The following is a 24,285-nucleotide window of genomic DNA, read 5'->3' as shown; positions in this document are numbered from 1 at the left end:
CTATTATTTGCAAACAATAATAGTTATTTACATAGAAGCTTCTTGCAGACATAAATTACAAAAATTATCTTTACCTCAAGTTGAAATCTTAACAACTTTATTTATTTATTTATTCTCAGGAGAGAGCTGGAGTAAACAACAACTTTAAATTCTGAACACAGAATCTTCCATTTATCCAGAATAATGATGAGGTTCTGGTTAATTGAACATTCTCTTTTTTCTTTTTTTCTTTTTTTTTTTTTTTTTTTGAGAAAAAGAATAAAGAAGAGGAAGAAAGAGAAAGAAGAAGAGGGAGAGAGGATGGGGGTATTGCTTTGCTGCCCGGGCTAGAATGCAGTCTAAATATGGGTATGCCTATAATTGTCCTTAATAATGGAGACATGAAAGAAAATGAGGGAAGAGAGTAACAAACAAGGAGCCAACCAACATTTCGTTTAAACTTCTAAGTTGATATGATGTGGTACTGATAAGAATGTATATTTTGTGTAAAGTAGAGAGTTCTATAAATGTTAATTACGTTTACTTGTTCCAGATCTGAGTTCAAGTCCTGGATATCGTTGTTAATTTTCTGTCTCATTGATCTGTCTAATATTAATGTTGAAGTCTCACACTATTATTGTGTGGGAGTCTAAGTCTCTTTATAAGTCTTGTATGTCTGGGTATTCCTGTATTGGGTGCGTGTATATTTAGGACCTTTAGCTCTTCTTGTTGTTGCATTGATTCTTTTATCATTATATAATGTCCTTCTTTGCTTCTTTTGATCTTTGTTGCTTTAAATACTATTTTATCAGAGGCAAAATTTGTAACTTCTGCTTTTTATTTATTTATTTTTGCTCTCTGGTTGGTTGGTAAGTCTCTCTCCATCCTTTGTTTTGAGTCTTTGTGTATCCTTGAATGTGAGATGGGTCTGGATGCAGCATACAGTTTTAGTTTTTTGTCCAAATTGCCTGTCTTTGAATTGAAGAATTTAGTCAATTTAAATTTAGAATTAATAATGATATATGTGAGTTTAATACTGTCGTTTAATATTAGCTGGCTATTTTGCCCATTAGTTGATGTAAATTCTTCATTGTATTGATGTTCTTTACTTTTTGGTATTTTTTAGAAAGGCTGATACTGTTTGTTCCTTTCTATGTGTAGTGGTTCTTTCAGAAGCTCTTGTAAAGCAGGCCTGGTGGTGATGAAATCTCTGAGTGCTTGCTTGTTCGCAAAAAACTTTATTTTACCTTCACTTATGAAGCTTAGTTTGGCTGGCTGTGAAATTCTGGGTTGAAAGTTCTTTTCTTTAAGAATGTTGAATATTGGTCCCCACTCTCTTCTGGCTTGTAGGGTTTCTGCTGAGAGATCTGCTGTGAGTCTAATAGGCTTCCCTTTGTGGGTAACCTGACCTTTCTCTCTGGCTGCCCTTAGTATTTTCTCCTTCATTTCAACCCTGGTGAATCTGACGATTATGTGCCTTGGAGTTGCTCTTCTTGAGGAATATCTTTGTGGTGTTCTCTGTATTACCTGGAGTTGAATATTATCCTGCCTTACTAAGTTGGGAAAATTTTCCTGAATAATATTCTGAAGCGTATTTTCCAGCTTGGATTCATTCTCTTCGTCACATTCAGGTACACCTATCAAGCGTAGATTAGGTCTTTTCACATAGTCCCATATTTCTTGGAGACTTTGCTCATTCCTTTTTATCCTTTTTTCTCTAATCTTGTCTTCTTGTTTTATTTCATTGAGTTGGTCTTCGACCTCTGATATCCTTTCTTCTGCTTGATCAATTCGGCTGTTAAAACTTGTGCATACTTCACGTAGTTCTCGTATTGTGTTTTTCAGTTCCATCAATTCACTTATTTTCCTCTTTAAATTTTGTATTCTTGTTGACATTTCGTCAAACCTTTTTTCAAAGTTCTTAGTTTCTTTAGATTGTGTTTGAACAAGTTCTTTTAATTCACAGAAGTTTCTTATTATCCACGTTTTGAAGCCTGCTTCTGTAATTGGAACCCACTCGTTCTCCATCAAGCCTTGTTTTATTGCTGATGAGGAACTGGGATCCCCTGCTGAGGGAGAGGCGTTCTGATCTTGGGTATTCTCAGCCTTTTTTTTGGCTGTTTTCTTCCCTTCGTTGTAGATTTATCCATCTGTGGTCTTTATAATTACTGTCTTTGTACTTGGGTTTCTGAGTGGACGTCCAACTTATTGATTCTCAGCGCCGAAATCTGAGCAACCCACTGCGCCAGCGGCGTTAAGATTGATGGTGCTTTTCTGACTCTGCACCAAGAACCGATGCTCCGAGGCGCCGGCAAAACCGCCTCACAAGAGTCGCGCTGGCGACCCGTGGGGCTCCTCCGCTGGGAATCTCCTGGTGCTTGAGCAACAAGAATTCATGGGAAGGTGTGGCGTCCTCTCGTTCTTTGCGTTTTCAGTGGGAGCTACAATCCCGAGCTGCTAGTGATCAGCCATCTTGGATCTCTCTCCTAATTGAACATTCTCATATATGGCAGGATCTCCACTCTTCAAAGAATCCCAACACAAAACTGGAGAAAAGTATTTACCTTAAAATTGGACAATGTCTCACAGCAATATGAACAGCAACTCTAATTGCACAGTCCCATTTAAAAACACTGTTGATCTGTTGATCAGCGTTTTTTTTGTTTTTTTTTTTTTCTAAATTCATCTCTTACATTATCTTGTTTTCTTGTCATTTATCTTTTCTTTCTTTCTTTTTTTTTTTTTGAGACAGAGTTTCACTCTTGTTACCCAGGCTGGAGTGCAATGGCACGATCTCGGCTCACCGCAACCTCCGCCTCCTGGGTTCAGGCAATTCTCCTGCCTCAGCCTCCTGAGTAGCTGGGATTACAGGCACACACCACCATGCCCAGCTAATTTTTTGTATTTTTAGTAGAGACGGGGTTTCAACATGTTGACCAGGATGGTCTCGATCTCTTGACCTCGTGATCCACCCACCTCGGCCTCCCAAAGTGCTGGGATTACAGTCTTGAGCCACCGTGCCCGGCTCTTTTTTTTTTTTTGAGATGGAGTTTCATTCTGTCACCCAGGCTGGAGTACAGTGACATGATCTCAGCTCACTGCAACTTCCACCTCCCAGGTTCAAGTGATTCTTGTGCCTCAGCCTCCTGAATAGCTGGGACCACAGGTGTGCGCCACCACGCCCCGATAATTTTTGTATTTTTAGTAGATACAGGGTTTGACCAGGTTGGCCAGGCTGGTCTCCCATCAAGTGATCCATCTCAAGTGATCCACCCACCTTAAGTGATCCACCCACCTTGGCTTCCCAAAGTGCTGGGATTATAGGAGTGAGCTACCACACCCAGCCTGCTTTGTTTTCTTTTTAAGTCATTTGTGTTTTCAGTGTTTAACTCCATGCCTGGCACAAAGTAGGCACTGGATAAGTATTTGCTGACAGACCTGCTGACCCACTGACAGACAGACTGACTGTCTCACCCAGGGCGAGGACCCAGCCTGGGCCTTTCTAAATTCATGGATTTTTTTTTTTTTTTAAAATTTCGAATAACAATACACACTCAGAAACTTGTAAAATAGAGAAAGTCACATATACAAAAAAGAGAAAATAAAGTTCTCCATTACCTTACTGGCCATAGAGATGATTACGCCATAAAGATGAGCGTTTTCCCATTCGTTAAATACTCTTCAAAGACATGTGTGTGTGTTTTTTTTTTTTTTTTTTTTTACAGGGTTTCACTATTTTGGCCAGGATGGTCTTAATCTCTTGACCTCGTGATCCACCTGTCTCAGGCTTCCAAAGTGCTGGGATTACAGGCATGAGCCACCGCGCCCAGCCCCAAAGACATGTTTTTAATGGCAATAGAACGACCCGTTGTGTAGGTGTGCTGTAATTAACCATTCTTACGTTTCGGAACATCTACATTCTTCATGAATCAGCTAGGGATAGGAGTGCCCACCAGTAGTCCCAGATACTTGGGAGGCTGAAGTGGGAGGATTGCTTGAGCCCAGGAGGTTGAGGCTGCAATGAGCTGAGATTGCACCACTGCACTCCGCCTGGGTGACAGAGCAAGATCTGTTTCAAACAAAAACAAAATATAAAATCATGTTACTTAAAAGGAATCAGTCAAAAAAGTCGCTTTAAAAAGGGTAGCATTCATTTCTACTTTGAGGTATCTGTGTTTCATTTTGAAACAAAAACTTTATTTTCAACAATAATATTCAATAAAAGCCAACACTTTGGCTTTCTATTTTTAAATTTTTATTATTATATATTATATATTATTTTATATATATATTACATAATATAATATAATATAATTATATTACATAATAAATTATGTAATATAATAATTATATTATTATTTTCAACAATAATATTCAATAAAAGCCAACAATGGCAAAAATTATTTGCCATTTTTACAAAGAATATTCCATTCTGGGAGATGTCTTTTTCTGCTGTGTATTTTTTTTTTTTTTAGACGGAATTTCGCTCTTGTTACCCAGGCTGGAGTGCAATGGCGTGATCTCGGCTCACCGCAACCTCCGCCTCCTGGGTTCAAGCAATTCTCCTGCCTCAGCCTCCTGAGTAGCTGGGATTACAGGCACGCGCCACCATGCCCAGCTAATTTTTTGTATTTTTAGTAGAGACGGGGTTTCACCATGTTGACCAGGTTCGTCTCGATCTCTCGACCTTGTGATCCACCCCCCTCGGCCTCCCAAAGTGCTGGGATTACAGGCTTGAGCCACCGCGCCCGGCTCTGCTGTGTATTTTACCTCAGAGACTGGTATTTCAGTTGCCTCAGAGATGGGTAGACCAGATGTTAGAATGGAAACTTCACTCAGGGCCCACCACAGGCACCGAGTTTCACTTCAGCCCCTCGATACAGCACATACAGATCTCTTCATTCAGTCAGCATTTAAAATGACTGTAAACCATTATAAACACTAACATAGTAGTATTATTGCAAGAGAATCGCTGGACTGCTTTAAATTTAACCCTTAACAATACAGTTTATTTCCAGGCCTCCAGTCAGGTAAAGGCTATTCTACGCAAAACCCGGTGAAAGTTCTAGAGATAGAGTCCTAGGCTCTAAGCCAGTCACTCAGTGGGAAACCACCATTTTAGACATTGGGAGTTTAGGTGTACAGTGTGAGTGAGACTGAACGCACTCTTTATTTTGCTGAAAAGGCTGAGACCTTTCTTTTTTTTTTTTTTTTTTTTTTTGAGACGGAGTTTCGCTCTTGTTACCCAGGCTGGAGTGCAATGGCGCGATCTCGGCTCACCGCAACCTCCGCCTCCTGGGTTCAGGCAATTCTCCTGCCTCAGCCTCCTGAGTAGCTGGGATTACAGGCACGCGCCACCATGCCCAGCTAGTTTTTTGTATTTTTAGTAGAGACGGGGTTTCACCATGTTGACCAGGATGGTCTCGATCTCTCGACCTCGTGATCCACCCGCCTCGGCCTCCCAAAGTGCTGGGATTACAGGCAGGCTGAGACCTTTCTTTATTTTACTTTCATTTTGTTATTGATTGTCATGCATCTAATTCCAGCTTCTCATCTTATCTTTTTTTTTTTTTTTTTTTTGAGATGGAGTCTCACTCTGTCACCCAGGCTAGAGTGCAGTGGCGTGATCCTGGCTCACTGCAACCTCTGCTTCCCGAGTTCAAGTGATTCTCCTGCCTCAGTCTCCCAAGTAGCTGGGACTACAGGCTCACACCACCACACCCAGCTAATTTTTTTTTTTTTTTTTTGAGGCAGAGTTTCGCTCTTGTTACCCAGGCTGGAGTGCAATGGCACGATCTTGGCTCACCGCAACCTCCACCTCCTGGGTGCAGGTAATTCTCTTGTCTCAGCCTCCTGAGTAGCTGGGATTACAGGCACGTGCCACCATGCCCAGCTAATTTTTTGTATTTTTAGTAGAGACGGGGTTTCACCATGTTGACCAGGATGGTCTCGATCTCTTGACCTCGTGATCCACCTGCCTCGGCCTCCCAAAGTGCTGGGGTTACTGGCTTGAGCCACCGTGCCCGGCCTACCCGGCTAATTTTTTGTATTTTTAGTGGGATGGGGTTGCACCATGTTAGCCAGGATGATCTTGATCTACTTACTGACCTCGTGATCTGCCTGCCTCAGCCTCCCGAAGTGTTGTGATTACGGGTGTGAGCCACCCCACCCAGCCCTAATTCCAGTTTATTTTCTAATCGCAATCTTTCTACAGCTTCATGGCTCCTAAACGAACACTGTGACCATCATAAGCTAAAAAGAGAAGGATATTCTGTAGAAACCTGGGGGAACTTACTTTTATTAATGTGAGGGTACTTGGGAAAGCAGTATTAACGCATTCCACTTTTGTTTGTAGGTTTCTTTAGATCGTCTGATGGTTAACCTTATAAATTCCTATTGCACAATTAACTAAAGACAAACCATCAAAAAGTGGGTTCAAAGTCACCATGATTTCTTCCCAAGGCATGCTGGGAAGTCAGTGAGCACCAAAGCTACTGTGTCGGGGACCGAGAATGAGTTCTATTTCTAGAGCCACTGTATTTCTCTTTGGCAAGGAAGTAGAGTTGAGAGGAAGATAGAAGACACATAGATGCTTCTAAATTATGCAGGAAAAATGTATGTTTCTATGGATATTTTTCATTCTGGTGGTGGTGGTGGATCCTAAAGTTTTAAACTGGAGTGAAAGTCTACGTAGCTGGGATTTGAGACAGAGGGTGGATGTCTATGGTCCGGAGCTTCTCGAGGGTGAGGGTAGAGTGTACTCTAGGGTGGGGTGAGCAGAAGTAGAATCTTTCCATTTTCTTCTATGCTCCCCACACTTGGGTGCCTGCCTGGGATAATCTAGCTTCCTCAGCTCTGCCACCCAGTACCTCCCTGCCGTGGTTGGGGATGGGGGCTATGGAGAGAGACAGTTCAGTGGACATGGTGGGTTATCTATCCATTCTCCCCTTCACCCATCTCAGTGAACTCACATCTTTACGTTAGTTTACATTGTCACCCGTGTACTTTGGGAAGAGATCTCAACCTAACACATGATTGGTTAAACCAGTCGTCTCATTCCATTTCCCACTGAGGGCCATTGGTTCAGGAGTGGGCACGCGACTTACGGAGTCCAGTAAGGTGAATCTCAGGACTCCTGCTTGGGATCCTGTGACAGGGCTTTTCCTCCCTTCCACTGCATGCCAGGATGTGCAGGAACCGTTGTGTTCCTTTTGCCACCCAAGAAAAGCAACTTAAAGATGAAATCCAAAGAATGAGAGAGGCACGTGAAAGGGAGTGGCAGAGAAATGTGGCAGGAGGTCCTGGTTAAGGTGAGTCTAAAGCCAATTCTGCTCTGAACTTCTGGTTACGGGAACACATAAATGTCCTTATTGTTAATCCAGTTAGAGAAGGTATTCTGTATCTTATCTTGGAATCAAAAACATTCTAGCCTTTCACAGAAGTTGGAAGCACCTCCATACACCCATCTCTGGGGGCCATGTTTTCCCTCTGACGTGATATTAGGAATGGTAGTAAATTGCTCATACACACCTAGAATGTAGATTAAATGTATACACTTGCAGTGAACAATAGTAGAAAACAATGCAGTTCAAGTATAAAACATTGTACAGTGAGGAGAAGAGCAACATTTGAGGCTTTAACCAACATTTATCCCTCTCTTCCCACCTTCCCACCTTCCCTCCTTCCCCTCCTTCCTCTTCTTCGCCTCTTCCCCTCCCTCCTTCCCCTCCCTCCTTCCCCTCCCTCCTTCCCTTCCCTCCTTCCCCTCCCTCCTTCCCCTCCCTCCTTCCCTTTCTTCTTTTCCTTCCCTCCCTTCCTCCCTCCCTCCCTCTCTCCCTTCCTCTCTCCCTCCCTTCCTCCTTCCTTCTTCCATTCCTCTGTCCCTCCCTCTCTCCCTCCCTTCTTCCTTCCTCCCTTCCTCCCTCTTTTCCTCCCTCCCTCCTTCCTTCCTCTGTTCCTCCCTTCTTCCTTTTCTCTCTCTCTTTCTTCTTTCAGGCAGGATCTCCCTCTGTTACCCAGGCAGAAATACAGTGGCACAATCAGCTCACTGCAGTCTCAACCTCCTAAGCTCAAGCCTTCCTCCCACCCCAGCCTCCTGAGTAGCTGGGACCACAGGTGCACGCCACCATTTTTTGTAGAGATGGGTTTTTGCCATGTTGCCCAGGCTGGTATCATATTATTTCCATGGAGAAATCTCTTCCAAATTCCACATAAGCAACTCATAAATGAAATTGTTGGGACTCTGTGGGTCTCAGGTTTCCCATGAGTGTGTCACATTAAATAAAGTTTAAGATATCTTGTAGGTTTAACATTCTATGAATCTTTGTTACTGGTTCATTTTAAGTAAGTTTAATGGAATTCCTGAAATAGGGCAGCATTCTTGAATAATATGGCATTTGAAGATTGTTCATTCCCTGTTCAGCAAGCTGTATCTTGTTTGTTTCCACAGCAGTTGAGGATTTACCACCATTATTTTAACCATTTTTGAAATTCTAGCACTCACATCTTGCCACTAAATATTTATACACAAAATACCTTATTTGTTGCAGTGAACTCATTATTTTGATTTGTCAGTTTTTATGGCAACCTGAGAGATCCAAACAGACTCACATTTCTAAGCAAAGGTAAATGGAAATTTCCTCCTTCTCCACCCATGTGTTAGTTAAAGTAGGAACTTTTTCTAAGAGTAGAGACATTGGCTATCTTTAGGTAGTTTCAACACAAAAATGCAATGGTTCATAATACTTTTTGTTTAATATTTAAGTCATAGATTGAAAAATAAGTGGTCTGGGAAGCACAGAGAGCGCCCTGAATTAAAAAGATCCGTGTCTAGAGTCACGATTAGGCAAAACCTACTTTACCTGTAAGTGTGGTCGGTGATTGCTTACCTGGCAGGAATTAAATGTTTCTTTTTTTCTCTCTCTCTCTCTTTATTTTTTACTTTTATTTTTTGAGACGGAGTCTCGCTCTGTCACCAGGCGCCAGGCAGGAGTACAGTGGTGCAATCTCAGCTCACTGCAACCTCCGCCTCCCAGGTGCAAGCAATTCTCTGGCCTCAGCCTCCTGAGTAGCTGGGACTGCAGACGCACGCGCCATCACGCCCAGCTAATTTTCATGTTTTAGTAGAGACGGGATTTCACCATGTTGGCCAGGATGGTCTCAATTTCTTGACCTCGTGATCCGCCTGCCTCGGCCTCCCAAAGTGCTCGGATTACAGGCGTGAGCCATGGCGCCCGGCCGGAATTAAATGTTTCTAAGAGACTCCTCTAAAAAGTCTCCCCCATTAGACCACACCAAGAAGTCTGAAATTCTACCAACCAGTCTTTTAAGAAACTGTGCTACACAGAGTGTCCACTAGGAAAAAAAAAGCTTTTTAACCCATCACCTTCCAGTGGCACGCTAGCTGAGACCAGCCTGATGGCCAACTGTTTCGAGGTGAGTGCTGAGACCGAGAGGAAGGGAGTAATGAATCTGGGGTACCCTACTGAAAGTCCCCGTTGGGTACACAGCACTGGGTATGGGAGCAGTGGACCAAAGACCATCTGGCTCATTTCATGGCTTTTTCTCAGAGTTTCCTATATATCTTGATTCAAAAGAAGTCAATGGATCTCATTTTCCTTCAGTCTCTGAGGGTTCAGATTGGAAGAAAGCTTCCTTCTACATCATTCCCATTCTCTGTTCTCTTGTTCCTAAATGTATGGTCACCTACCCGTCAGTCTCTGGGAGCCCTGTGCTGCTGTGGCCTGGCAGTTATTCTTTTGCAAAAGAACAGCTGTTTGGATGCTGCTTCTCTCCTCGGAATGACTGCCTTAGGATTATGTCCAGGAATAATGTGGGTCCCTGATTTGTCGCATGGTGAGGGAGGAAGTGAGAGACAATTCCTTTGTTTCTTCCTCATTTCCAGCCCGGAGTCCCAGTATCTGTGTTAGAGGTGAAGCAAACAAGGCCAGGCATGGTGGCTCACACCTGTACTCCCACCACTTTGGGAGGCCAAGGTGGGCAGATCACATCAGATCAGGAGTTTGAGACCAACCTGGCCAACATGATGAAACCCCATCTCTACTAAAAATACAAAAAATTAGCTGGGCATGGTGGCACATACCTGTAATTGCAGCTACAGCTACGTGGTGGGCTGAGGCAGGAGAATCACTTGAACCTGGGCGGCAGAGGTTGCAGTGAGCCGAGATTGTACCGCTGCCCTCCAGCCTGGGCAACAGAGCAAGACTTCATTTAAAAATTAAAAAAAAAAAAAAAAGAAAGAAAAGAAAAAGAAAATCTACCCAGGCTGCTTTAGCACCATGTCCCGAGCAGCCCAGCTCCTCACGCGCTCCCGTCGCCTCGCACGGGCTCCTGCCTCAGCCTCGGCTTCGGCTTCCGGCTTGGGTGGAGCGGCCGTGCCCTTGTTTTGGCCCCTGAATGCGGCTCGAATGGCAAGCCAGAATTCCTTCCGGATAGAATATGATACGTTTGGTGAGCTGAAGTTGCCAAATGATAAGTATTATGGCGCCCCGACCGGGAGATCTACCATGAACTTTAAGATTGGAGGTGTGACAGAACGCATGCCAACCCCAGTTATTAAAGCTTTTGGCATCTTGAAGCGAGCGACTGCTGAAGCAAACCAGGATTATGGTCTTGATCCAAAGCTTGCCAATGCAATAATGAAGACAGCAGATGAGGTAGCTGAAGGTAAATTAAATGATCATTTTCCTCTCGTGGTATGGCAGACTGGATCAGGAACTCAGACAATTATAAATGTAAATGAAGGCATTAGCAAATAGACCAACTGAAATGTTAGGAGGTGAACTTGGCAGCAAGAAACCTGTGCATCCCAATGATCATGTTAATAAAAGCCAGAGCTCAAATGATACTTTTCCCACAGCAATGCACATTGCTGCTGCAATAGAAGTTCATGAAGTACTGTTACTGGGACTACAGAAGCTGCACCATGCTCTTGAGGCCAAATCCAAAGAGTTTGCGCAGATCATCAAAATTGGACGCACTCATACTCAGGATGCTGTTCCACTTACTCTTGGGCAGGAATTTAGTGGTTATGTTCAACAAGTGAAATATGCAATGTCAAGAACAAAAGCTGCCATGCCAAGAATCGATGAGCTCACAGCTGGAGGCCCTGCTGTTGGTACAGGTTTAAATACTAGAATTGGCTTTGCAGAAAAGGTGGCTGCAAAAGTGGCTGCACTTACAGGCTTGCCTTTTGTCACTGCTCCACGTAAATTTGAAGCTCTGGCTGCTCATGACGCTCGGTTGAGCTCAGTGGAGCCATGAACACTACTGCCTGCAGTCTGATGAAGATAGCAAATGATATTCGTTTTCTGGGTTCTGGTCCTCGGTCAGGTCTGGGAGAACTAATCTTGCCTGAAAATGAACTAGGAAGCAGTATCATGCCAGGCAAGGTGAACCCTACTCAGTGTGAAGCAATGACCATGGTTGCAGCCCAAGTCATGGGGAATCACGTTGCTGTAACTGTTGGAGGCAGCAATGGACATTTTGAGTTGAATGTTTTCAAGCCAATGATGATTAAAAATGCGTTACACTCAGCCAGGCTGCTAGGGGATGCTTTAGTTTCCTTTACAGAAAACTGTGTGGTAGGAATCCAGGCCAATACAGAAAGGATCACAAGCTGATGAATGAGTCTCTAATGTTGGTGACAGCTCTCAGTCTTCACATAGTGTATGACAAGGCAGCAACGATTGCTAAGACAGCACACAAAAATGGATCCACCTTAAAGGAAACTGCTATTGAACTTGGCTATCTCACAGCAGAGCAGTTTGATGAATGGGTAAAACCTAAGGACATGCTGGGTCCAAAGTGATTTAAATAAATTTATAATGAAAATAAACGTATAAAATTAAAAAAAAAAGGGAGAGATATGAAGCAAATAAGAGAAAAGATGATACTGATGTTTGCTCTTGGTGCTGTGGAACAGAAAAACAGGAGACCTGATGTGAGCCTCTGCTGAGTCTCTGCTAAGGATCTATTTGGAGTGTATCCATTAGGTAAGATAGCTGACAGTGATAAATTTTTTAAAAGGATTCTCTAGGGCAGCAACCTTACCTACTTTCTCTTTCTTCTTTTTTTAAAATAGAGACGAGGTTGGTTTTGCCATGTTGCCCAGGCTGGCCTCCAACTTCTGGGCTCAAATGATCTTCCCCACTCAGCCTCCCAAAGTGTTGAGATTACAGGCAGGAGCCACTACGCCGAGTCCAGTGTTCTTATAAGAGTTCCACCTTGTGTCTTGTTGGATTAGCATGTCCAACAGAGATATCTTGGTTAAAGTACAAGGACACAGAATGTACTACGTGCCTGTAAGCATGGCATGTCTAACAGCTACATAGAATAGGACTTAACAAAGAGTTATTGAAGCACTTATCATTTATTCTTTAATAAGAAAGGAAACTTTTTTTTTTTTTTTTTTTTGAGACGGAGTTTCGCTCTCGTTACCCAGGCTGGAGTGCAATGGCGCGATCTCGGCTCACTGCAACCTCCGCCTCCTGGGCTCAGGCAATTCTCCTGCCTCAGCCTCCTAAGTAGCTGGGATTACAGGCACGCACCACCATGCCCAGCTAACTTTTTGTATTTTTAGTAGAGACGGGGTTTCACCTTGTTGACCAGGATGGTCTCGATCTCTCGACCTCGTGATCCACCCGCCTCGGCCTCCCAAAGTGCTGGGATTACAGGCTTGAGCCACCGCGCCCGGCCGTAAGAAAGGAAACTTTAAAGAGGAACTTTTCTACTTCCCACAAGGCTTATGTGAGAGTGTGCTTACATTTAGTTTGCCTGGCTGTTTCCCTATATGGGGGGCTTCCAGGAAGGGAGGAGCACTGTTCAGGATGATGCAGATTTTCCACAAGTAGGTTACCAGTTCTCACACTATGCATTGCGCTGGCCCCCAAGTGCACAGAAACCTAGTTCATGCTGAACACAGCAGTGGAAAATGTGAGTGATGGTATTATTATTATTATTTTTAAGATGGAGTCTCACTCTGTCGCCAGGCTGGAGTGCAATGGCACGATCTCAGCTTACTGCAACCTCTGACTTCTGGGTTCATGCAATTCTCCTACCTCGGCCTCCTGAGTAGCTGGGACTACAGGCGTACTCCACCACACAGGCTATTATTTTATTGTATTTTATTTTAGTAGAGATGGGGTTTCACCATGTTGGCCAGGATGATCCCAATCTCCTGACCTCGTGATCTGCCCGCCTCGGTCTTTTAAAGTGCTGGGATTGCCGGGCGCGGTGGCTCAAGCCTGTAATCCCAGCACTTTGGGAGGCCGAGGCGGGTGGATCATGAGGTCAAGAGATCGAGACCATCCTGGTCAACATGGTGAAACCCCGTCTCTACTAAAAATACAAATAATTGACTGGGCATGGTGGCGCCTGCCTGTAATCCCAGCTACTCAGAAGGCTGAGGCAGGAGAATTGCCTGAGCCCAGGAGGAAGAGGTTGCGGTGAGCCGAGATCGTGCCATTGCACTCCAGCCTGGGTAACAAGAGCGAAACTCTGTCTCAAAAAAAAAAAAAAAAAAAAAAAAAAAAAAAAGCCACGTTAAAGTGTTGGGATTACAGGCGTGAGCCACTGCGCCTGGCCAAGTGATGGTATTCTTAAATTGAGATCAACACAAATGAAAACCTTGCCATTTTACCTGAATGAGCCCTTCACAGTGACCCTTATTTCTTGTGTAGTCTTTTCTTTCTTCTTTTGGTGTGACCTTATCTTTTTGTTTTTTTGTTTGTTTTTGTTCTGGTATATACTAGTCATCATTCTGTTCCCTTATGTTATACTTAATGGCAAAAGGAAGTTGCTCATTCTCAAGACTAAAATCTGTTCCTTAATATTAGAATGGTGAAAACAAAAGAGGAGAGTGACTTGGGTACTGAAAATGAAAGGCATGCTTGTGTTTTATGTTCAGGGTGCTTAAGACATAGTTGGTGTTTACCAAATTCATGGAGCTTTGTACTACTGTACTAGCTATTAATTCTTTTATTATTATTATTATTACCATTTTGAGACAGAGTTTTGCTCTGTTGCCCAAGCTGGAGTGCAGTGGTGCAAGCTTGGCTCACTGCAACCTCGGCTCACTGCAACCTCTGCCTCCCAAGTTCAAATACTCCTGCCTCAGCCTCCCAAGTAGCTGGGATTACAGGCGTGCGCCACCAAGGCTGGCTAATATTTGTATTTTTAGTAGAGATGGGGTTTCACCATGTTGCCCGGGCTGGTCTTGAACTTCTGACCTCAAGGGATCCACCCACCTCAGCCTCCTACTGATTTTATTTTTTTGAGGCAGGGTCTTACTCTGTTGCCCAGGCTGGAGTGCAATGGTACAATCATGACACACTGCAGCCTTGACCTCCCAGGTGTTAGCATCCTCCTGCCTCAGCCTCCTGAGGAGCTGGGACCACAGGCATGTGCTTCCACACCTGGCTTTCTTTCTTTCTTTTTTTTGTGTAGAGATGAAGGCTTTGTTAAGGCTGATCTCAGACTCTTGCCTCAGCAGTTGTTTTAAGAGGCTTAATAAGTTACAGGCCAATTCAGATTTCTAAATACAACAAATATAATGTTCCTAAGTGGCTGCATTTCGAGAAAACATGTGGAGTGTATTTTGAAGTTGGGGGCCTAGAATTGGAGTTGAAGTTGAAGGAGTGGAATGTTGTGAAATATAGAGTTTATAAAAATTCAAAGTCTGAGAAGTAATGGAATAGTGTCCAATGCAATAATAGCCTCACAATAATAGTCCCTCCCCCACCTTTTTTTTTTTGAGACGGAGTCTTGCTCCATCGCCAGGCTCCAGGCTGGAGTGCAGTGGTGCCATCTCGGCTCACTGCAACCTCTGCCTCTCAGGTTCAAGCAATTCTTCTGCCTCAGCCTCCTGAGTAGCTGGGACTACAGTTGTGTGCCACCACATCTAGCTAATTTTTGTATTTTTAGTAGAGACGGGGTTTCACCATGTTGGCCAGTATGGTCTCGGTCTCTTATCCTCGTGATCCACCCGCCTCAGCCTCCCAAAGTGCTGGGATTACAGGCATGAGCCACCGCGCCCGGCCTAGTAATAGTCCCTTTAAGAATCAATTGTACAATGCATGAGATTAGAAAATTTCCATGGGTTCCAGTGAGGATTTGTTTATATTCAGATAATTGATTCAGGAAATGACCTATGAAATCATTTGATCATTACCTCTATTCAACATGGAATCCTCCCCAAAACTAATGTTCAAACCTTCTGGTTTAGAATTCTGTTTAGAAGGATGTGGGAGAAAAAAAGTTGAAATGTAAGAAGCCATCTAAAGAGATTGTTGTCATTAGTGTGGAATGGCATGCTATGGATAACGCTGGAATTTATGCTTCGGGCTTGGGAATTACCTAAAACCTTGGGCAACAACTTGTTCAACCAGCATTTACTGAGTTCTGTGTGCTGGACACTGCGTCGAGGGGAATAAAAAGATGAACGAAACGTAATCGGCTCTCTTCAGATCTGCCAGACTCAGGGAGCAAATGGCGCAGAGATCAGGAGTGGGTTGTCTTGGCCCAGCTGCAGGACTGGTTTTCAGCACTTGGCTAGTTCCCCGCTTCTGTTCCCTCATCCCGTAAGCTGAAGAGATGGGATAATGAACAAATCAGCCTCCTTGGGCTGGTCAGGCAGTGACACGGGCTGGAGAACTGGACTGACCAGCTCTGTGGTTAAGCCTCTGAACTCTTCAGGCCTCAGTTTCTTCATCTGACCCTCAGGATAATAACTGTGCCTACCTCACAGTGCTGTTACGGGAATTACATTGAGACAATCCACTTGGAGAGCTTGGCTGACAGAAAGTGCTGGGGAGATGTTAGCTGCTGTTACCACTACTGTTACTACTGTTCCTAGGTATTTGGAGAAACATTTCCATGTTTGAAATTATTGGCACATTTGTCATTGTGCAGACAGCACATTCGAAGGCATATAAAATGTTTTCACTTTTATTTTTTATTTTTTTAAGACAGAGTCTCTCTCTGTCACCCAAGATGGAGTGCAGCGGTTTGATCTCGGCTCACTGCAACCTCTGCCCCCCAGGTTCAAGTGATTCTCCTGCCTCAGTCTCCCAAGTAGCTGGGATTACAGGCGTATGCCACCAGGTCCTGCTAATTTTTGTATTTTTAGTAGAGCTGAGGTTTCACCATGTTGGCCAGGCTGGTCTCACACTCCTGACTTGAAGTGATCCACCCACCCAAAGTGCTGAAATTACAGGCATGAGCCACTGCACCTGGCCTGTTTTCACTTAAATCAGGTTTGACATCATGGAATCACTGTCTAGTGCTAATTCCACACTTCGGTTATCATAGATGATGAGGACGATGATGATTTTGAGATAGGGTTTTGCTCTGTCTCTCAGGCTGGAGTGCAGTGGTGCGGTCTTGGCTCACTGCAACCTCCGCTTCCTGGGTTCAAGTGATTTTCCTGCTTCAGCCTCTCAAGTAGTGGGATTGCAGGTTCCTGCCACCACGCCTGGCTAATTTTTGTATTTTTAGTAGAGACAGGGTTTCATCATATTGGCCAGGCTGGTCTCAAACTTCTGACCTTGTGCTCTGGCCCCCTCAGCCTTCCAAAGTGCTGGAATTACAGGCATGAGCCACTGCTCCCGGCCTATCACAGATTATTTAAAAAGGGCAGAGAGACTATATAGATGTGATCCCCATTATTGGCAGATATGATATTTGCAAATTTGCATACTCAATAATGTTTACTGGTAATTCCCAAGTCAGTACTCACGGCGCTTTCCTGGTCATTCTCAGATGTATCTGTGCAGAGCAGTAAAAAGTCTGAGTTGACCAATATGCTTCTTCCCAGCTGAGGCTGAGCAGGGCTACGTTCTGCCTTGTTTCAGCGCCCATACGGTAAACAAGTGTCCTTTCGAAGTCTCTGTAGTGCCATGTTTTTCACATTTTTGTTCCTTTTGTTGGTGATTTTGCTGTTTGAAATGGCCTCTGAGCATAGTATGAAAGAGCTGTCTAGTGTTCCTAAGTGAAAGAAAGCTATAATGTGCCTTACCCAGAAAATATGTGTGTTAGGGAAACTTCATTCAGGCATGAGTTACGATGCTATTGGCTATGAATTCAATGTTAATGAATCAACACTACATATGACATAAGGTGTCTTTAAACAGAAACACACATAAAACAAGGTTAATGAAAACATTGTGACCGGAGGCTCATAGAAACTTAACCCTGCATTTTCCCTGGGAGCAATGGCTCAGTACCCACCAATTCAGTGTTTGTGGTAACTTAACAGCACATAGCTATCATAAGAATAATCAACAGCATGTGTGTACATATGTCTATATGAATGTATAAATGTATGTGTGCATACGAATGTATATAGATACTTAAGTATCATTTTTTGTTTTTACAAAATTGCTGATAGATTTGTCAGAGCGAATGAATGGGCTCTTTTGAACTGAGAGTCAGACTTGTGAGCTGGACTTATTGGAACAAGGCCAGTATGTTGGGGGCCGCGAATCACATTTGTAAAGAGATTATTTTAACTTGTCCATTAAATAAATAATTGTAATACTAGCTCCTCTCTGAGTGGTTGCAAGAAGAGGAAATTGATCTTGTCCTAGTCCCTGTTTTGAGAGATTGGTCTCTAAAGCCTCCCATTGCTGCAAAGAAAATTCCAGATTTAACAGATGGATTGGATGGAAAAGAAGAATCCATAGCATGACTTTGAAAGCCTTAGGCATAAAAGCTATGACAGTACCCGGTCTCTGGAGCCAAGTTGCTTGTATTTGAAGTTAATCTCTGTCATTTAACTAGCTGAGTGACCTTGGGCAATTTTCTTAGCCTATCTTGTGCCTTTCCTGTAAAATGTGTACCTACCTCATAGAGTTAAGAAGACAAAATGTGAAAGTTCTTAGAACAATGCCTGGCACAAGACATGTCCTTGCCCAATATTAACTCTTATTAACGTTACTAATCTTTGAAACTTCCCTCCATCTCAATCATAGGACCACGAATTCACTCACTAGACACCAACTCATCATGTTCTATGTCTTAGCAACTTAGTAAGCTAATATCTGACTATAGATACATGTAGATAATTTTGAGGATCTGTGGCTATATAGGTATTTTAAACTCTCTCATGCAGTTACTCCGAGGAAAAGACTGCCAACAATGGATAATATAGTTTCTCATTTTTTGCTTTGCCAGGGAGCCAGAAAGGAGTGCCATTGGTGAAGGCAGACATGCTATCCGCTGTGTGGGTGAAGGAAACTCTGGCAGCAGAGATCCAGGAGGAGGCACCCAGCAATGGAATGCAGGGCACCAGGGATTCTGTGCAGAATCAGGCAAGAGTATCCCCCTTTGGAGCCTGGGAGGGTTGAAAGGACAGCCTGAAACCTCAAGAGACCACAGTAGTACTTCCATCTCCAACAGCACAAACACTTGCTAAATGCTGACATGCACAGGGCCTGGTGATGGGTGCTGCCTATCAGAATTCTGAGCTATCTATCTGCAAAAAACTTCATGGTATTGATTGCTGCTGGCTGTGGGGATAGCAAGGGGAAAATGACCAAAGAGGCCCACACAAGGGTTTTGGAGATATTGTTAATGTCTTTTCAAATTATTATCATTTTTTACAAGTTTCTGAAATAGAGAAAGAGTCTTGCTTTGTTGCCCAGGCTGGTCAAACTTCTGAGCTCAAACCATCTGCCTGCCTTGGCCTCCCGAAGTGCTAGGATTACAGGTGTGAAGCCACCATGCCCAGCTGATACTGATTTTATTTCTTAAGCTGGATAAAAACTGCATTGGTTTTTGTCTCAGTTCTTATAGACCACACATACACACACACACACACACACACACACACACACACACACACACACACACACATATATTAGATATACTCTTAAAAGTATACATATTTATAAGTATATATTTAGGCTGCAAAGATAAATACCAAAATTACAGTGACTTAAGCAAGTTGAAAGTTATTTCTCTTTCTTGGAACAGTCTGAGACTAAGTGATCCTCTTCTAAAGCTCCATGATGTCACACTCTCTACTGCCACTTCATGCAATATGTGGCTTCTGTCTCATTGTCCTGGGTGGCTGCTCCAGTGCCTGCCATCATGTCTAAATTCCAGCCAGTGGTTTGAGAAAAGGTTAGGGGAAAACCATGTTTCTTTCCTTTTAAGGGAACGATCCAGAAATTGCAATTTTTTTTGGAGGCAAGAATTTTTTTTTAAATTATTATTATTTTTTGTCTATTTTTAGTTTTTATTTTTCTTGTTTTTTTTTTCTTCTTTTTTGTTTAGAGGCAAGAAATTTTTTTTTGGAGGCAAGAATATTTTTGGTCACCCAGGCTAGAGTGCAGTGGTGTCATTTTAGCTCACTGCAACCTCCGCCTCCCAGTTTCAAGTGATTCTCATGCCTTAGCCTCTGGAGCAGGTGGGATTATAGGCCTGTGCCACCATGACTGGATAATTTTTGCATTTTTAGTAGAGACGGTATTTCTCCATGTTGACCAGGCAGATCTCGATCTCTACTGGCCTCAGCCTCCCAAAGTGCTGGGAGCCACCACACCCGGCCCAGAAGTTACAATTCTATCTTATATCCCACTGTCTAGAACCTGGTCTCTTAGCTCCCCTTAATTGCAAAAAAAATCTGGGAAATATAGTCTTTAACTGGGCAGCAATTAATACAGCTAAAATGCCTTTTGCTATATAAGAAAGGAGGTGCCAACTCGATGGCTAATTTCTGTAATCCCAGCCCTTGGGAGGCCGAGGTGGGTGGATCACGAGGTCAGGAGTTCGAGACCAGCCTAGCCAACATGATGAAACCCTGTCTCTACTAAAAATACAAAACTTAGCCAAGTGTGGTGGCTGGAGTCTGTAGTCCCAGCTACTCAGGAGGATGATGCAGGAGAATCACTTGAACCTGGGAGGTAGAGGCTGCAGTGAGCCGACATCGTGCTACTGCCCTTTAGCCTGGACAACCAGAGTGAAACTCCACCTCAAAAAATAAAAAAGGAGAGCAAATATTAGAGGGCAAAAAGCAGCCTCTGCTACAAAGTATATATATGTGATTAATTTAAAGAACTGAAGGGAAAAGTACACTGCCCAGTGCATTAACTATGAACTTATTTATTTAAAAATCATTATAGTCTTGGCCAGGCACATTGGCTTACACCTGTAATCCCAGCAATTTGGGAGGGTGAAGTGGATGGATCACCTGAGGTCAGGAATTCAAGACCAATTTGGGCAACATAGCAAAACCCTGTTTCTACTAAAAATACAAAAAAAAAAAAAAAAAAAAAAAAAAAGCAGGGCAAGATGGAGCGTGCATGTAATTCCAGCTACTCAGAGGCTGAGGCATGAGAATCATTTGAACATGGGAGGCAGAGGCTGCATTGAGCTGAGATTCCATCATTGCACTCCAGCCTGGGTGACAGAGTGAGACCCCATCTCAAAAAAAATAAAAAATAAAAAATAAAAAATAAAAAGTCATTAAGTCATTATAATCTTGAGGAGAACAGAGGAACATAAACTATAAACATTAGAGGGCTGGGCGCAGTGGCTCAAGCCTGTAATCCCAGCGCTTTGGGAGGCCGAGGAGGGTGGATCATGAGGTCAAGAGATTGAGACCATCCTGGTCAACATGGTGAAACCCCCTCTCTACTAAAAATACAAAAAATTAGCTGGGCATGATGGCTCGTGCCTGTAATCCCAGCTACTCAGGAGGCTGAGGCAGGAGAATTGCCTGAACCCAGGAAGCGGAGGTTGCGGTGAGCTGAGATCGCGCCATTGCACTCCAGCCTGGGTAACAAGAGTGAAACTCCGTCTCAAACAAAAACAAAAACAAAAGCATTAGAAGTTACTGCTAATTGATAACTAGTTTGAAATGAAGAATTAAAAACTGTAGTGTAAATCAACCAGAAAGTGATTTGGATATTTTTCTTCATTCAGGGTGGCCTTGAATAATTTGAATTTTAAAAATGCTACATGCCCTCAACTCTTCAGAAACATAACTAGCACTTAAAGTACAGGAGACCTCTTGCATGCCAAGGTTAAATTGGTTCTGGAGTATTCATGAGTATTGGTGCCACGGACATGAAGTGATTGTGTAGGAACAAAGGCGGGAACCCACTGTTTCTCTTCTAATTTGTCAGGTGAGATCTCAGGGAGGTGGTAGAATCTCAGGGAGTGGTGGAATAGGAAATGAGGGAGCTTGAATTTATTTCTTTCTTTCTTCCTTTCTTTCTTTCTTTCTTTCTTTCTTTCTTTCTTTCTTTCTTTTTTTTGAGGTGGAGTTTTGCTCTTTTGTCCAGGCTGGAGTGAAGTAATGCAGCCTCAGCTCACTGCAACCTCCGCCCCCTGGGTTCAAGCGATTCTCCTGCCTCAGCCTCCCTAGTAGCTGGGATTACAGATGTGTACCACCAAGCCTAATTTTTACATTTTTATTTTATTTATTTATTTATTTTTATAAAGATGGGGTTTCACCATGATGGCCAGGCTGGTCTTGAACTCCGACCTCAGGTGATCCACCCACTTCGGCCTCCCAAAGTGCTAGGATTACAGGCGTGAGCCACCGCGCCCAGCCAATTTTTACATTTTTAGTAGAGACAGGGTTTCACCATCTTGGCCAGGCTGGTCTTGAACTCCTGACCTCAGGTGATCCACCTGCCTTGGCCTCCCAAAGTGCTGGGATTACAGGGATGAACCACCACCCCCGGCTGGGAGCTTGAATTCCTATTAAGCCCTAGAGCAGTGCTTGTGAGAAGGCTTGAGGAAGAAGAAAAGCCATAGGTGGGACAGGGAGGAGGGTTGGGGTGAAGTGCAGCTGCCAGGATTTTGAAAGCAGAGAATGAAGACTATTAAATAGTAAGTAGAAGGTCTGCTGCCAGGTAGAGAATTCATTTACTGTTCCAATGTGAAGGGACAGCCCTCAAGCACCTGCTTCCCAAGAGGCCTACAACAGTCTAGGTATGATTGTAAGTGAACGCAAACAACAATGGCCTGGAACGTGGCAATAGGTCGTGATGCTGGTGAGTGGGGATTACTATTGATGGCATGTGGAGGAGGCTGGTGATATCATGTCTTGACTTCAGAGAAGTGAGTGGCAAGGTTATGGGGAATGTGCTATGTATTTTCATGTGCCATTCATTCAACAAACATGTATTACACGCCTGCTATGGGCCAGGCCCTGCTCTGAGCTCTGGGGAAATTGTGGTGAACGGAACAGACACAAATCGCAGCTTTGTTGAGCTTACATTCTGGTGTTCCAGCCTAAGTTTATTATTTTGGGTTCCACTTTAATGCCCCAAATCTAGTTATGATTTACTTTAGCAGATTCAGTCATGGCCTGGCCCTCATAGCATGCAGCAGTGATCTCTGTGTCTGAAGAGGTTTTCATCTTTAAGGCCAGTTCTCCAGTGAATACACGTAGGGATTTGATCATTTCTTCCTCATGGACATTCCTTATCTTTTGTTCTAAAAGGTATAGTTTTGCATCTACATTGTAAGTATAATTTTAGAGTTAAAAATCTTTGGATGCATCAGAATCCTGCCAACCTCTCCGCTTTCTCGCTGGCACTTCACGCTACGGCTCCAGTTAGTTATCTTTGCTTCTTCTCATTTCCTAAGCTTTGTCTGATTAAGTCATTTCTCAAAACTCATTCAGGTGAGTTTTGAGACTCCTCCAGGAAGTCTTCCCTGGTTGCACTACAACAGATCCCTGATTTCTCTCTACAGTAGCACTCGCCACCTGTTGTGGGAATTTTCTGTAACCTTGTCTGTCTCTCCTGGTTATCTGGGAGCAGTTTGAGGGTAGGGCATTGTCACGAATCTTTGCAACTCTAGTGCCCACTATCGAGTTTGTCTCAGCAGGCATTTGATCAAGGAGTTTGAATGACCAAATAAAACAAAGTTACTTGCACTATCAGCTAGGGACAGACAGGGTGAGTTGATGATTGCAAATAATTTCCTGAAGGAAATGTCTAATATTCTCAAAAGCTTTTTCTTGTCTTTTCTTTTTAGTTTTGATCACACTCCTACCTCACTTCTTTGAGGCCTTGCTACCTCCTCTCTTCTCCTTAAAAAGTGGCCTGAAATAGAAGTTTGTGGTTATGCTTAGATATCAAACTTCTCAAACAGTCTGTATATTGAGCTAGACATTCTTCTAAGCACTTTATAAATGTGAATTCATTTAATTTTCTTTTTTGTTTTTCTTTGTTTCTTAATTCATTTAATTTTCATGAAAGTCATGTGAGATGGTGACTGTTGTTACCATCTCCTTTTCACAGATGAGAAAGATGAGAAGTGTGTGTATTTTGTGTGTGTGTGTGTGTGTGTGTGTGTATATATATATATATGTATTTGGAGACAGGTTCTTGCTCTGTTGCCCAGGCTGGAGTGCAGTGGCACAATCTCAGCTCACTGCAACCTCTACCTCCTGGGTTCAAGTGATTCTCCTGCTTCAGCTTCCTGAGTAGCTGGGATAATAGGCACCTGCCACCATGCCCGGCTAATTTTTGTATTTTTAGTAGAGACAGGGTTTCACCATGTTGGCCAGGAAGGTCTCAAACTCCTGATCTCAGGTGATCCACAAGTCTCAGCCTCCCAAAGTGCTGAGATTATAGGTGTGAGCCCTGCACCAGGCTGGAAGTAGAGATATTAAGGAACATGCCCAAGATCACACAGCTAAAGAGTAACAGCTAGCTGCGTATCTGGGATTTGAACCCATGCCTCCATAACTGGTTCTTAACCTAGCTCCAGGTGCAGCGGTGCAGCCAGCTGCTGCAGCGGTTACACTGGGAAGACTATTCCTTATGCACCCAGCCTTTTGCACTTCTGTCCAAAGCGTACTGAGCTCTGGACAGAAAGAGGACTTTGAAATGTAAAGGTTGACAGCTTTGACAGCTTTGTAGATCCACACTGTGGTTTTTGGCTAGGGTTTGCTGGGCACTGGTAGTCAATCTTTAAAAATGGTGTGATAGTCACACTGCTTTTGTTGGATAATTGCATGCCTTTAATTTGTGGTATTATAAACACAGCAGTAATCTAGTTTAGGAGTAGCCAGAAAAAGTTATTTGATATCCATTAAGTCAAGTTTCTATCTTTATTCACCTCTGTAGAGGTGAGTATTATTACAGCCTGGGAAAAAGCAACATTGTAATATACTCTAATGGGTGTCTTTTTTTTTTTTTTGAGATGGAGTTTTTGTTTTTGTTTTTGTTGTTGTTTTTTTGTTTTTTGTTTTTTGTTTTTGTTTTTGAGACGGAGTTTCGCTCTTGTTACCCAGGCTGGAGTGCAATGGCACGATCTCGG

General features: G+C 43.3%; 1 pseudogene; it reads left to right on the top strand.

Moving 5' to 3' along the window:
- Positions 1-10,277: 10,277 nt before the first annotated feature.
- Positions 10,278-11,831, top strand: LOC101049349 (fumarate hydratase, mitochondrial-like; annotated as a pseudogene).
- Positions 11,832-24,285: the final 12,454 nt, after the last annotated feature.

Source organism: Saimiri boliviensis, chromosome 13 (genome assembly GCF_048565385.1).
Source record: "Saimiri boliviensis isolate mSaiBol1 chromosome 13, mSaiBol1.pri, whole genome shotgun sequence".
Lineage (NCBI taxonomy): Eukaryota > Metazoa > Chordata > Mammalia > Primates > Cebidae > Saimiri > Saimiri boliviensis.
This window is presented reverse-complemented; position numbering and strand designations above follow the sequence as displayed.